Genomic DNA, 16,801 nt, shown 5'->3' with positions numbered 1-16,801 from the left:
TGGAAATTCTAATAATAGTAATTGTTGATATTAGAAAGTCTGAAACAAAATTCGGTAATAATAATAATATTCTCTTTCTCTCTCTCGGCGCTTGTGTCAACACGTGAAGCAAATACTGATCCGAGTATAAATAACAGCGAAGGAGTGGATTGGATTTAAATAACTTGGATCGGGGAAAGACGAGGAGGGGCGCGTGTCGTTTGCCTCACCTCTGATGCCTGTCTGTCAAAATGATTTTTATATCGTTGTCGGTATAGTAGATAATACGCGTATATAGTTTTTTAGGAGCGGCGGGAGGGAGTAGGCGTGCATGCGATTCCTACGTCTATTTATCATGCTTTCTGACACAATTGGTCTCTAACATAATTGCCAGCCAGGTAAACCCTCCCACCTTCCCAACTCGCGTGCACGACCGTCGCTAGCAGTTACTAGGTCTCCGGGTCTAGGGCTATCGATTATTTCCCAGCTCGTGAACGACCTTATACCCAAGGTCTATAGAGTTGCCGCTTCGCTAATATACCTACTTTATACATATCGTTTTAACGTTCGTACCCTTCCTTTAATGGCGGGAAAGTCGTACACGTGCTTCTTTAGAATTAGAAGACCAGACTGCACGTGAAATGGTTTTTAAGCTATTATAAATCTTCCTTCAATAAAAAAATCAAAATTATGTATGTTATTCTTGCCTACTGGAGAGTTAAATCGAAATGAGAGCGAAATTTTAAAAGTTTTTGGTATATCTCTTCCTGAATCTCGTCGAAGATTATCTGTTCTTCTTTCTGCACCTTTCCTTCGCAATAAAATATATTTTTTTAATTAAGAAGTGACAGATACAGATTTTACTGGATCTAATGAGAAGGATCACCACTTTTCTAAAACTAGCAGAATTCGGGACACAACCATTTGTGTTGGCGGAAGGGAAAGCCGCCTTCATTTTAAACTTAATTATAAATATATAGAAAATGTTAGGAAAATTTCGCTATGTTTCTTTTCATCTTATCCAATGATATCTTTATTTTTCTTCTATACTTGGATCTGGGGCCCACGTAAAACTCGCAAACTTGTAGGTTATATATCTGTTACGATCTTTTTGGCAAACGGAGCCAGTTAATTTCTTTCTCGTAACGCTCTAAGGGGCATTCACATTGTTATAATTGTATTCTTTCTTATTATACCGAGTTGGTTGGCGGTGTGTCTCAAATTTAAGAGATTAATTTAACCGTCGTCTTGATGAGTCATGGCTGATGATTTTTAATTGAATAGAGAGTAATGTCCTTCCTTATTATAATTCCTTCTTCCTTAAACCCCCAAACGTTTAATTAAAAGGACCACTCAACTTTAAGACAGACGTAGATTAAACCGAAGTAGTAATTAAAAAATATTATTTTTTTCTTTCTTTTCTTTCACGCTTGATATCGTGGGTAGGTAACTTATTCCCACCAATTTTATGTTAATTAGGGTAATATTAAGAGGCGTTTAAGGGTTGTATCTAATCCGTATTTAAATGTCAGTTAATGATTTTAGGTTTAAATTGAAAACTTTATAATTTTTCGAGTTATAAATTAAGACCCGAGGAAATTAAGTGAGCTGCGGTTTAATCTACTTTTATTTGATGAGTCTAGACTCCTTTATAATAAAATTTCACACGATACCGAATTTCTAAATAATTTCGTCCGCCCACTACACCGTGAATCATTAATTACCAAATTTATTAAGATTGAAAATGGAAAGACTCGATGAAAAAAAAAATTAAAAAACCTTAACCGCTTCTGACTTATTTCTAACTTTAGAATCATTTAATTGTGATTTAAGAAAATTGTAAAATAACATCATTATCCACGCCGAAAATATATTAATGTTGAAGATGCGGAGGAGTTCGGATTTGGGTTAAAATATTAATTAATTTTAATAAAATACATAATTTTAATCGTTTTTCTTAAATCTAGATTAAGGTAAAATTAAATTTGAAAGTGGTGGGATGAAAATAAAAAAAAAAATAGAGGGTACAACGAACAAACCGTCTGGAGAAATCCATTTTCAAGGTTTATTATAAATGTCTTGAATTCATTTAAAATTTCCAAAAGTCCTATTTTGGAATCTTTTGTTATATTTTGAATGATATAATTTTGCAGACAGAAATATATTACTTGTAGTAAATACTTCTTTTGAATCACAGTTATTGAAATTTTGAGCCAGTCTCTCCCAAACAATAATTTACCATGAATTTATTTATGACAGCATGAATATCCAAATGAAATTTTATTTATATCGGATTCGAAGATGAAATTAATTGTCTTTATACTTCATAAATGTATCCATTTACTATTTTAATTTAAGGGGGAGGGGGGCGTTCCATTAAGGTTTTTTTCAACAGAGTATCGCTGATTACTCGAGTCACGTGAACACTCTATTACCAAACAGATGTTTTAGGCGACATCCCCAGTGGAATACCGATATTGTTTTTTTTTTGTCATTTAGGCTTAGACTCTTTAGTGCTACTGCGCTGGTTCGGGTTTGAAAGAATGGAACCCATTGTCACCATTATAATTTATGTCACCCTTATCCCCTCGGTCGGTTCGCATCTATCCAGAATTTAGCGTGTTTAGAACGCATTTTCCACAAAACCTTGAAATTATTCACATGCATAGAGACTTTCCTTCCCCTTACCTTTAATGCACCGGTAAATATACCTGGCGTTTTCCTATTATATTATATTTTCCGTATTTTCATTATATTATTAATCCCGAAATTAGCATAAAATCTCACTTTCTACCTTTGCGTCGTTCAAACTATGAACGAAGGTTACGACTGATGCTTGTTTACCCAGTCATATTACCATATGGAAATGGCACCTAATGTTTTCTTTCCACTGTTATACTAGAGTTCTCTTAGTTAATCTGCCATTAGCGAATGCCCACCCATATTTGTCTTGGAGTTAAAACTTAGCGCGTGCTTGTGAAAATTAATATATTTTTTTTTTTCTACCTAAATTGTTGTTTGCTATTTGGGTAGGTTTAAGGTATTCGGGAAAATACATACTTACTTTGAGTATGTTATAGGCCTAGTTTATTTCCATTCCAACGACACTATAAATACTTGGGTTCCTTCTAAACAGGACTTGAAAATACTCAAGATAACGGTGTTCTTCTAAAGTTCAAAGGTTGCAATTTTTTTTAAAAAAAAATATCCTTTTCTAAAATATTACAATATCTAAAATTGAAAATTAAAAGTTGCTTTTAATTACCTCCGGTGAATTTGTTATTCGCACGAATTGGAAACCGCCAAGGCGTTAAAGATTTTAAATTAGGCAGCACCCTGATATTTATTTCGGGCTCTCTTTCTCACTCTCTCTATAACGGACTTCAACTAATAAATCCTTGACCCATTTCTACGCGACAGTCCACACAACTGCAAAACTATATCGACATTTTTTTCTTCTTCTGTAATGCACTTTAGCTTGGGGACATACCTTTTCCTAACTAAATTCGGAGGGCGACTTTGATCCTAATTCCAACGGCGCCTTAGTGTTACAGCCTTGGAAATAGATTCTTATCAATTCCTATATTATGAGGTTGGAGGACTGTTTTGTATTGTTAAGGTCCGTTATTGGTTTTACTGTTAAGCGAAATGGAAGACTTCTGTAAAATACCTTTTGTTTTAACAATAGTGAAACGTAGTTGTAATTAGATCACGTTGAAATGTTTACAAGTGTTATGTAGGAAGAACAGAAAATACACCCATGAGGATCATAGGTTTATAACAATAAGGCTGAAACGTGTGTGAGTACGCGGGAACTGCTGTTAGAAAGTAGATTAATGTTCAGCGTCGCGTATTAGGAGATTTCCCAGAGTTCCTCGCGATGGCATTCAAGGCTGAGGCTAAATTATATTACGTATCGAGGTTGGTTTTGTTATAAAAGAGATTTATGCTCTCAGCCTGTAAGGTTACTCTAATGGGTGCATGCAGACTTATGGTTGTAAACTTGCGCTAATACCCATCCCTTTAACTAAAGATCTTTTCATTTATTTCTCGCCGTACGTGGAACTATTTATTAGCGGATGAGAAATGTTAATTTTCTTTATTTAAGAGATATTTCTAGGTCACGTGTTTAATTATTAATAAGATGGTATTAAGAAGTTGATTGTTCGCCCCGGACATCAATGAAGTGAATCCTTTTCTGTTTAATTATTAATTTCGCTCTTGGAGATCCAACACCCTTTGTTGTTGTTATTGTTGTCTTAAACACGCCGCCGAAATGAATTAAGAATTCATTAATAAATTTTATTAAAGTAGTTGTAAACGCCAGCGTATGTTTTTAGGCTAATTTGAAGAACTTTTGAAAGGCTTTGTTGTCTGTTGAAAGGTGTTGTTCCGTTATACGATGGCCCATCGTGTTTTTTATGGGCGTTAACGTAAATATAGTGGACCGGTATAATTTATAATTTAATTTTAGTACTTAAATTAAGAGTATCGCGTTGAAACAGACCAGAGAGGTTCGCTTGAAATATGTTGAGGTAAAGACATCTTGGAATTAAATTAGGGAACATTTTTTGAAACTTGTTAATTTGATTTTCCAGTGGTAGTTAATTCTACAGGGCCGGTAGGCCCTTGTAGATATGACTTGATACTCTTTTGTAACGTTAAAGCAAAATTCACATGCTTTTACCATTTTTCCTATGGAGATTAACATGGGGTTTTTCGTGATATTTAGCCACCTCTAACTGAAAAACTAGAGCGAAGTTACTTTTCGGAATACTCTTAATTTAACAATTATGTATTCAAGGTGTGCTATCGGCTAGTTTAATTTAAATCAATTAACTCTAAGTATGTTAATTTTAGTTAATTCTGAAAGTACGTCAAAATTACTTTTGAGTCAGACTATCTAGCAGTAGACGCTGACAGATTACTTTACTATTTCATCCGAGCTTGAGCACCTTTATATGTATTTTCTAATTAACTGTAGCACCCTTAATAAGAAATAGGTCGTTATCAGGTCGAATTTTCGTCTAGAAAAGTAATTCAGGTAAATAATTACAGTTAACAGAGGTTTTTATATCATTTAAAGTAAGTTTTTGAACGTTCTTTACGGCCAAGGCTTAAGTTGTATTTTAGTTTGTCTATGTAATATAGTATTTATATAGTCTTTCCCCTTTCAAGATAAAAAAAGCTCATTTCCAGCTCTGTATTCCAAAAATACGCAGTCTGCTTCGTTTCCTGCTACAAACAAATATATGAGGACTGAGGTATACAGGGTTTCATTATTTGTTAATCTCACCAAAATGCTACTAATTGTGAAGGTGTGTGATATATTTCCTTAAACTAAACCAATGTAGAGGAATTTCCATGTTTACATCAGCACAGATTCTCTCAACGTAACCACGTTGGAAACGGAGAGTTACGTATGAGGTATACTGGGTTTCATTATTTGTTAATGGTTTAGAAATCAACGGTAGTGTTTTCACCCTGTGAAGAATTCAACTTCAAAATATTACAGGAAAGATCACAAAATGTTCAATGTGGTTTCCTACGGCAGTTAAAAGAGTGGTGTATAGGTTACTGGTTAGCGCAGTTCACTCAACATTCTCATTTGAGGACAGGTATACGCGGTTTCATTATTTGTTAATCTCACTAAAATGCTACTAATTGTGAAGGTGTGTGATATAATTCCTTAAAACTAAACCAATGTAGAGGACCAGATTATTCGTTAAAACAATTTTGGTCCTATTGAATCAGTTATACTGTGATGTTACGTTATCATTTTATAAACTATTTGTTACCAACAGTGGATTGTTTAATTCATAAGTAACAGTGGTGCTGGTTAATCCAGGAGGACAGTGTCGTTATATAATTTAATTAGTCAAATAATTTTCATGTTTACATCACAGATTCTCTCAACGTAACCACGTTAGAAACGGAGGGTTACGTTGTTTGCTATTTCCACAGTCCACGTTGCCGTTTGTTTATTGGTTTAAATTGCTATGAATTGTATAGGTATTTGATTTAATTACTGGTATTCAAGCTAAACTATAGAATAACATCATTCATTAACATATTGTATAGACAATCTTTACCACAAACCTAGCACAGGATATGATAAAAATTTAACGCAATGTGTTGGAAATAATAAAAAACTCCTCTAAACATTAGAGTTAAGGTGAATTATTTATTAAAAGTCATTTTATAAGCTTAATGAGCACTGACGACAAGTTAATTTCAACGTAATTAAGTGTAATTAACGTGAAATTAAACCCCGAATGTACATTTTTTTTGGATGAAAACTCAGATAACTCTTAAATGATGTCCTTGATTAAGATTGTATCTAACCAAGCCGTTGGTAAAGCCCCATGTTTTCTCTTTCACACTTAAGCTAATTTAAATTATCTCGAAAGCACCTTAATAGGCGCGAAATTCAAAAGTTTAGGGTAAAATAAGAATCGAAAACTCCACTAAAAATTGCAATTAAGGTGAAGTATACATTTAAACTCATTTTATAGCCTAAATGTACAGGTAATATCCTATTGGATAGAATCCCGTTGGATCGAATTCAAATTTCTAAAATTGTAGCCAAATTTAAAACAATTTATAGCCCAAAGAGCGATTTTCTACTGAATGGGAATATTTAAATGGAAGAGCTTTCGACTGAATGGGATGGGTTTACACATATAAAATCATAGCGTTTTCCTTGAGTTGCCGGGCTCCAGTAGCGCAATGGATAAAGTGATTTGGATGATCGAAGAAGTTAAGCAGCATCGAGCGCCGTCAGTACTTGGGAGGGAGATCTCTTAATGGTAAGGTTAGATTACGTTAGGTAAGGTTAGGTTAGGGTTAGACAATTTCCAAAAATGGAAGTTATTTTCTGAAATTTATTGAAGAATGTTATTGGTGAACACATATTATTTGCTGCAGTATCAAGAAGTTTAATAAGAAAATCAATTTTATTTTTAGGTTAGGTTAGGTTAGGTTTGGTCAGGTTAGGTTAGGTTAGGTTAGGTTAGGTTAGGTTAGGTTAGTTTAGGTTAGGTTAGGTTTGGTTAGGTTAGGTTTGGTTAGGTTAGGTTAGGTTAGGTTAGGTTTGGTTAGGTTTGGTTAGGTCAGGTTAGGTTAGGTTTGGTTAGGTTAGGTCAGGTTAGGTTAGGTTAGGTTAGGTTAGGTTAGGTTAGGTTAGGTTAGGTTTGGTTTGGTTTGGTTTGGTTAGGTTAGGTTAGGTTTGGTTTGGTTAGGTTAGGTTTGGTTAGGTTAGGTTAGGTTTGGTTAGGTTTGGTTATGTTAGGTTAGGTTAGGTTAGGTTAGTTTAGGTTAGGTTAGGTTAGGTTAGGTTAGTAATATTTTATAAATCATTTAACAATGTTACGCCTTTTCCAAAATATTGATGTTTAGCTTCATTGACTTCTCAAATAATATGCCTTTTCCAAAACATTACTTCTATGTTAGGTTAGGTTTGGTTAAATTAGGTTAGTAATAATTTATAAATCATTTAACAATGTTACGCCTTTTCCAAAATATTGAAATTTAGCTTCATTGACTTCTCCAAAAATATGCCTTTTCCAAAACATTACTGTTATATTAGGTTACGTTTGGTTTAGTATTTTCTGCAATAACAAGAAGTTTAATAGGAAAATCAATAGAAAAATAGGATTGAAAGGAAAATTCATGATTGGAAAACCGCCCAAATTGCGGTATTCGGTCTAATGGGATTCGGTCGAACGAGACATTCGATCCAATGGGATTCGACCCAATGGTAGACAATCAATGTACACTGCCAAAACACAATCCTACGTTAATTTTAACTCAATTAAATATAATTAACGTGAAATTAAACCAAAATATACATTTTTGGATAAAAGCTCAAATAACTTTTAAATAAACTGTTTAAACTACCCAAAAGTTTAGGGTACCATAATGATGAATATATGGCAAAAATATTAAACTGCACTAAACATTGCAAATAGGGTAAAAAATTCAAATAAATTTTAAGCTTAATCCACTCTCACGAACCACGCTCAAATTAAGATTAAAACATCACAAGTTTTTCGTACAGCCACAGTAGTTTCCTATTTCACTTTCAAATTAATCTAAATGATCATTAAAATACATCAAAAGCGCATACATTAAAATTTTAGGGTAATTGCAATTTAAGTTAATATTTTATTGAAACTTTTATTATAAAATAAATCCACACAAGATAAACAAGATAAGCCGTTAAATTAAACTCAATCAAGTATAATTAACCTAAGAAAACATTAACATGTACAAAAATGGGCCAAGCCTCGCTTCGTGCCCTCTCCGCCCTAAAAAGTTCTGAGATCCCATGTAGAGCCAAGTCTGCCTTTTGTTCTCATTCAATCGCCAATTGAACAATTATGTTATAAATTAAGTCCTTTTCCTAATTAATAACCAATCTTCTTTGACTCTATCATTATTATACATCTTTGTTCGTATCAAAAAGATCGTGACTTGGCAATCGCAAGTAAGTAATATTAAAAGGAAGTCACTAAATCGTTTATGGTCGAGGGGATATGTACAAGTTTATAAGATGAGTCATGCACAACCCTATGTACAAATTATATGGTGAGTTATGCATAACCCTATTTACAAGTTTATAAGGCGAGTTATGCATAACCTTATGTACACCTGCGCTTGCCAAGTCACGATATTTTTGATACGAACAAAGATGTATAATAGCTATAGCAACCACGGTGTTCTACACAGCGCTTCAAATTATTGTATAACTTTGAGAAAGAATAGGTAGGCTAAAGACATTTTTTCTTTGCGTTTTTACTATTTTCTACGATTTACGAAAAGAGAAAAATGTATGCTAAACTAGAAATGGCACCTTATAGAATCGTGGCCACTGTATCCCACGAGTATTGAAATGGTCAGGCATTAATTCTCAGGTTCATGCGGACCCCTTCGTAACTTTATAGTGCGTGCGAGATACTGTATAGCCTTTCATTGATGAGTGCTGAACAACATTGAAGTACTGCAAAATAATTTTTGCTCTTGTATGAGTTTGGAAAGAGGTTAAGGTGGCTCAAAGTTGTTTACACAAGTGCAAAATTTTTTACACAACTTTCTCTACCAGTGTGGGATTTTGCCCCCGCTCCAGTAAAAACGTTGGCACGCCCCTGTGTATAATAATGATAGAGTCAAAGAATATTGGTTATTAATTAGGAAAAGTACTTAATTTATAACATAATTGTTCAATTGGCGATTGAATGAGACCAAAAGGCAGACTTGGCTCTACATGGGATTTCAGAACTTTTACGGCGGAGAGGGCACGAAGCGAGGCTTGGCCCATTTTTGTACATGTTAATGTTTTTCTTAGGATCTCACTTCTTTTTGTAGACCCTCTCGTTATACTTCGGTAGTTATATTAAAACAAGACCCTCTCGTGGTACTTCGTTTGCCAATATAATCGCTAACGTTTGTCCATATTTACGCTGAATTACCCCTTTCGACCCGCAGAGAATATGCAATAAAGATTGTACGCGATATCCTAATAAAAGAATGTAGCATCAGTTACGACACATTTCTATTAAACTACTACTCCTATTAGCTTTAATATATATTTAACTTTCGGTTAACTTTGGACCATTACGTCCTTTCATCAAGAACACACACTATTTCTGTTGAAAAGACGGCAGCGGCATCTAGTTTTAAAATAAAGAACTAAAGAACAATTTTATAAAAAATTCGGGATGTTTTAATTTTTCTGTGCTTTATAAAATAAATGAAAACTAAATCCTGAATTTTAAGTTTCTATCTCCTCTAGAAGTACCTTAGAATTTTGATGATCGGTGAGTGAGTGAGTGAGTGACAAAATAAGGTAAATTTCACCTGCGATATTTCGAAAAGCATATAGGGTAGGAACTTGAAATTTGGAAACAATAGCTAGGATTGACAGTCCTCGCGGCAAGCAAAATTTCAGACTTTCACCTATACCCATCACGAAGTTACAGTGGGCTTAAAAGTGCCACGAGTTGCTTCGAGAAAAGGATGTCAGTGCTCGACTTGGCTGGGAGCACGGCAGTGCTCCCAGAATGTGAAAGATTCGTGTTTTGGGTAAATTCATGGATACCTTATAATTAAACTAACAAATCTTTCACCCAGCCTCCATTTTCCTGTTTAATTCTTACGATTAATTAAATTGTCATTTAAAAGCTTTTTTCCCCATTTTGAAAAGAGAGCCATTGAAAAGGCGTGATATTTAAAAGTTTTGGGGCAAAGTAGTGATTGTTCTGCAAGAGTCAAACAGTCACTCCTCTAAAGTTTGCAGAATTTCTTGTTCAAACTCGTATAATAAACTGAAATAACACTAGTAAAAGAAGATAAGCCGTTAATTTCAACTTAATGATCATATTTAATTAAAATTAATCGAAAACAACAGGTTTTTTTGGGTAACTATAGATAACCCTTAACTGAAATAACAAAATAAGATTAAACTACGCCAGTTGTTCTTTCAGCCTAAATGTTTTCCTATTTAACACTAAAATTAATTACATTATCACTATAATGCATTAATAGGCTCCAAACACAAAATTTTAGGGTAAGGAATGTGTCAAAATGAAACTTTTCCATTTAAATTTTAATATATCATTAGCATAGTTCGCCAAATCACCAGCAACAATTTAATCTGGCAACATTCAATGTAATAATGTTGCCAATAAAACAAGGGCGTCTTGCCCATAACTAAGCCATATCACTAGCCATCTCTCGCTATCCCTAATTCAATAAATTTTCTTCTACTGAAATACCACCTAGCATACCAGTCAAGTGGGGGGAGCAACAGAAAATTTTAAAGCACAGTCTTACGATAAGTCTTGGAATTTGGGCCTCAAATTACAAACTCTAATCGAATCCGTTTGGTACACATCAACGTCAACGTAAATGTTCAATGTGATTACCATTGTGGTGCAGGCACTCTTCATCTGTCCATGTCTTTCAATTACTTTACAAGCAACGAACTCATGACGCAGGAAGTCCAAGTAAATGCCTTCAGAGATTTTCTTATCAAGAAAAAGGGTCCGATAATTTGGTTTCCAAGAATGCCCTCCCAAAAATGCACGTTATGAAGGTTTAAGGTACCATCCTTAAATAGCCTCGTCAGAGAACAGTACCTTTCTAAAAATAATGGATCGGCTTCAATTAGTTCACGCAAAGGTTTTGCCGTTTTGGGTAATCCTCGTAAACATCATGTTCAATTTTCCCTGGTTTGAATACACTGGCATTTTGCTAAAAGACGAGACTAACTAATTAAATTCGGTCCTAACTGCTACGTAACGACGATTAGTTTTCACTACGGCCTTTTTTCTCGGTTCCTCAGACAACTCGGACCTTCTGCTTCAAAGTCATTCCCAAAGAAACCTTTATGTTTTCTTTATTTTGTTCATAGTTTAAGGTTAGGGGGCCGACCTTTATTACAATGGTTTCTTTTTTCGGTATTTGTGCCTTTTTAACAGGCGTATTGTTAAAATTGTAACACTACAGAAATTGTATTTCAAATGGGACCGGCAATACCGCAACGCTGAGCCGAAAAACTGGATGGTAATTGTTTGGACCTATAGGGTCAGGACATTGGAGGACCAAACATACCGTGGTGTCACGTGTCGAATGTTAAAGCGACCTTCACCACTATACATACTATGACCTGCTGCTCAAGCTGACAATCTTTGAAAACTCAACTTTGAGGAACTTCCGGTCTTTTTAGATATAAAGGGGCTTTCAGTGTCGCTAAGTAGTAGAATTACAGTAGTTGGTCTCGTTTCCTAGCAAAATGCCAACTTATTCTAACCAGGAAAAATTGGGCAGCAAGTTTATTTTGGGTGAAGGTCGCGGTAACATTCAACCATAGAGAATTTTACACATGTGTAAAATTCTCTCTGGTTCAACTAAAGGTAGTGCTTTATGCCGAACGGTCTCCACACCGACATTTGGGTGCGAGGACTTTCGTCATTTCGATAGTGCAAGATCGTGAACGTAGAAGAGACTGTATAGTCTGTAATGAGGATACAGACTTTGACATCGTAGAAAGTTTTGAAGCCAATCTCATGCTTGTAGTAGAGCGGTGGAACAAGAAGTTGCACTAAGCCATTCTACTGTTCGTGCCAGTTTACAAGGGCATTACTACAGGCATAATCATATCCCCCTACATCAAGCCTTAACGGACGAGAAGTACCTAAGACGGCAATACCATTAGTCTTGCCATGCGTCATGAGTTTAGTGGTTGCAAATGTAATGCAAGACACGGACAGTCATCTGGAAGAGTGCCTCAACCACAATGGTAGACACTTCGAATATTTACGTTGAGTTGTTTACTAAACAGTTTAGAGGTTGCAATTTGAGGCCCAGGTTCTAAGACTAATCGTAGGACTGTGCTTTAAAATATTTTGTTGCATTCACGCATATTCTCCTGTATTCTTTGTGTATCTTGCCACTCGTTGTCACTTAAATACAATAAAACATGAATTCTAAACATTTATTTACACCCTGTATAATTTAGCACGACATCACCCGTTGGCAGTATTGGAGGTTGTACATAAAGGAAGCTGTTGGTCTGATCTCGACAACACTGTATATGTATACAGTGTACGAAACAAATATTTTTCTTCCATATTTCAAATACCGTCGTTTTTAAACTTTTCATAAATAAAGTACAACACAATATGCTTATATAGACATCGTCTTCAAGCTCTTCTACTCATGATGCATTTCCTCAAAAATTCTCATTGATATATGTTTAGAGTGTACACAACAAATAAAAAAATTTATTCTACATTTCAAATACTGTCATTTTTGAACTAACTTCATATATAAAGTACAACATTATATGCTTTTCGAAAACTATGTTATTGGATATGAGTTCATATAATTAACTATACTTAAGTACTTCTTTAAGCTATTAGAAATAGATCAACCCCAAATGTATGTCGGTACAAAAAACATGAAATTATTCAAATTTTAATTACATTAAGACTGAAGGGACAGATATTATAAAAAAACGTCTTGGTTTGGACCAAGGCCGAAAAAACAAACGATATGTCTGAGGTTTATCAGTTGACTGAAGTTTCAGATATTGCAATTTCTTTTTAAATTACTTTTATTCCTTTAATCCTTAATCAATATTTAATTCAATCAACTTATTTTTACTGTTAATCGATCTATTCCCTCTAAATTAATTTCAAAAATTACATATCTACGCTTTTTCAAGAATAATTCCATTTTCCGAAAACATTTTATCATGAAATTAATTATTTTGAAGGGATTTCGTGTCGATGATTACTAAGTTGGAAGCACAGTTTTAATTCTTGTTGCCTTGACAAATTTTCAAGTTTGCACCAAAAAAGTTTAAATCTGTTGTAAGTTGCTGGGAAGACTGATGTCAAGAAATTATGATAAAGAATTTATTTTGCTCAAACTAATTTATAAACTTATGTTGTCTACTTAAGACAAAGCAACAACCTCGGTCCTGTCTTGTTTCTTTTAGTAGGTAGCTCTCCTTTTATGCACTGGAAAAATATGATATCGGTGTAAATATAACCAAAGGAAAGGTAAAGTTTACATAAAAAGAAATACTTCTCAGTTCCGATGACTTGTTATTTCCTGAAGAAATAAAATGGTTGAACACATCATACCTTACCAGAACTGCCATGGACCGATCGTACACAAATTACATAAGGAGAAACTAAAACACTGGGGCGATGCCGCCATTGGGGTCTTCTCCCTCTCGCCTAGAAGCACCGCTAGAGGCAGTGCGAGTTGACTTTCCTCCCGCCTGTAGTGAACTTTGGCACCGTCTGACGATGGCCCTTGGTGCAAGGAAGAATACCCCAATGGTCTCCTCGCCCCTGTGTGTTTTCGGAAATGGTCTCTACGCCTGATAAAATCATTCCGCGTAATACGTAACCGGTGTACGTTGGCGTTACTTGTACAGTACAAGTAACGCCAACAATGTAGTAAGGGGTGATGACGTTCCAAATCTAGATTGAGTTATGGCCAAGAAGCTTTGAAGTTCGGAGAGGGAAACTGCAGTGCAACCTTTCCTTCATAGTCGCGACAAAAAAATGTAACATTTCGATATTCGAAGTTAAATGTATAAATTCGCGTCCCCAATATATGCATCCACTATCAAATATTTACATTTTCCTTTCGAGTTATATCAAAGATCGCTTGCTCTTTTTAGACACTTCGTATAATATTTCAAATATTCAATATTCGTCACCCAACACGTACTCCCTTCAAAATAATTAATTTCATGATAAAATGTTTTCGGAAAATGGAATTATTCTTGAAAAAGCGTAGATATGTAATTTTTGAAATTAATTTAGAGGGAATAGATCGATTAACAGTAAAAATAAGTTGATTGAATTAAATATTGATTAAGGATTAAAGGAATAAAAGTAATTTAAAAAGAAATTGCAATATCTGAAACTTCAGTCAACTGATAAACCTCAGACATATCGTTTGTTTTTTCGGCCTTGGTCCAAACCAAGACGTTTTTTTATAATTAACCAGGAAGTATAATGAAGTATTTTCTTTATTTTACCAAATCCGGTATATAAATTTAAAATTTATTTAATTGCAGGATGTTAATGTTTTAATTGCGATTTCTAGCGCCTTCCACAATTAATATCTCACTAATTACAAACACTAAAAAAAGGTTTGGTAGCTTTATTTTGAAAAATGACTGAACCCTTTATGCTAATTATCTTAGATAATATTTTGAACTGGCCTACTGCTCTAAAAAAGTATTTATACCAGACTGTGAGAAAATCTCAAAATCCCACTTAAGGTACTTTTTTTAAGGAGGTGTTAAAGTCTGCACTCGTGTTAATGCAAATTAGATTTCTGGCTTAATAATAGACTCAATTGTATATAGGCATTCCCAAGCCCCTTTTTCTTTACAGGCGCGAGAGGGGTCAAAGTTCATAAGCGCTGTTTATGGGTATATCAAAGTGTTAGATCAGCAAACGCTCGGTTAAGCAAACTGAATCTCATTAAATTGTTTAATCTCAATTCTATTATAAAGTGAAGTCATTGTATATAGCAGAGAGAAATTTAAATTTAATATTTGCGCGCCTTATTCGTTGCTTTAGTTTGCTATCTTATTATATATCATGCTAGACTGACTTTGCTATAATTGTATCTTATATTTTTTTTAATAACGAATTCTGGGGCCTCCATATACAAATCTGTGGAATATTATTTACTTTAACGAGTTAATTTCATTAGTATATGAATATTATCCGTTAGAATGACCACGATTATACTATGGGTATCTTAAATAAATTCTCTTAAATAATTTTTGCGATTTTTCTCGAGGAGAATTTCATAAATTCTTGTTTATTATTTACGTTTCATAGTTGGAGAGCTAGATATATTTATTTATTATGAGTTTGCGTTTCTGTTTGGCATTTGGTTCATGTCTCGCGTATTGCACCGTGTTTTTAGGACCGGTCTTTCAAAATTATAATGAAATACAATAATTTTTCGAGAGCTTTTTTTCTAAAACAATATATTTAATCTTGGGTCAACTCTTGCTTAAATCTAGACCTATATGGAAAGAAAGAAAGAAAGAATGGCATGGGAAAATTGACTAAACCTATATTTATTTCTTGAAGTTTTCATTCTTGTTTAGTAACGTTTTATATACAGTGCGTGCTGTAGCGTTGTTTCAATGGTTCTCTTATAATTGGGAGAAGTTAACTACTAGGGCCTATAGTGGATTTTGGTTTTGCTGGATTTCTTTTTTACGTACAGGTACCTCTAGTTTATTGTTTATAAAGTTTGAACGCGTTTTGTTCATTGACGTTTTACTATGGTTTTAGTGGTGGTGTTAGTGGAATCTGGGTTAACCTTATCTGTATTACGATTATTTTATACAATCGATGGCTGCATCCCGAGGTTTTTGAATTTTTGATAATAGTTAACGAGGTATTGTATTTTGGAAAGTTTTCATTTACAGTGATAAGAAGTTAGTATTGGGTTACGTCACGTGTGTATTCGAATTTCTTTACTTTTAAGATAGAAAACAAATGTTGGTGTAAACTTGTAATTGCAGTCAAGGTATTGTTATTTCAGTCTTCGTTAAACACCGGAATTCTTTTTAATTTTAATTAATTTAACCCTAATTTTATACCTTAATTAAATATCTGATCAATGACGAGTTTAAATCCCAAAGTATCCCGCCTTAATGACAATTTAAATTTCCAATAATTGATCATTACTATTAATTCTAATTACTAACTACGGGGCTCAATAACCTTTCCTGTGTTAATAATAGTAAGCAATTTTTTTAAAGAGGTCGCTTATAAGTTATAAATGACGTTAGGGTTAGGCGGGCGCGTTACACCCTCGTCTTCCTTCATTATGGCAAAATATAACTTTTAGTTCAAAATCGATTAAAAAATAGGTCGGATATACCCTTACCAAACCCTAAAAAAGCATACACTATATACTCTATGAAGAAGAGCACACTTTTTAGGCGGGTCTCCCGTGTCCAATAGAAATATTGAACTATATATTTTACTACCGGGGGGATGGGGGGGGGGAGATCATCCAAGGACGGTCCGGTGTGGTCCACTCTCGAAACAATATATCACAATATAATTTTTTTTCTGTTGTCAAACGTGCCCGGAATGTTTTCGGGTTCTTACGTAGATTATATAGCTTCCCTGCGTATTTAATGACCATAACGAGGTTTGTGGTAGCCGAAGGGTCCGCGTCCCCAAAGGCCATGGAAGATACACCACCACCATTAAGATGCCATTAGTGAAATCAAAATCCTCCTATCTGCTTAAATAAC

At 34.3% G+C, this 16,801-nt stretch overlaps 1 protein-coding gene and 1 long non-coding RNA gene across 2 annotated transcripts in view; both read left to right on the top strand.

Annotated features, from left to right (window-relative positions):
- klar (klarsicht) overlaps positions 1-16,801 on the top strand; it is a 106,170-nt gene that overhangs the window by 11,851 nt on the left and 77,518 nt on the right. The gene's annotated exons all lie outside the window — the stretch shown is intronic.
- LOC149717874 (uncharacterized) lies at positions 5,104-6,278 on the top strand. Its single transcript, XR_016367927.1, has 3 exons — positions 5,104-5,243; positions 5,334-5,406; positions 5,495-6,278. It is a non-coding gene; the product is annotated as an uncharacterized LOC149717874 (long non-coding RNA).

This window comes from Phalangium opilio, unplaced genomic scaffold (assembly GCF_054372755.1).
Source record: "Phalangium opilio isolate 3A_F unplaced genomic scaffold, DU_Popi_V2 ptg000003l_1, whole genome shotgun sequence".
NCBI classification, from domain to species: Eukaryota; Metazoa; Arthropoda; class Arachnida; order Opiliones; family Phalangiidae; genus Phalangium; species Phalangium opilio.
The sequence above is the reverse complement of the archived record's forward strand: the minus strand, read 5'-3'. Positions and strand labels throughout refer to the sequence as shown.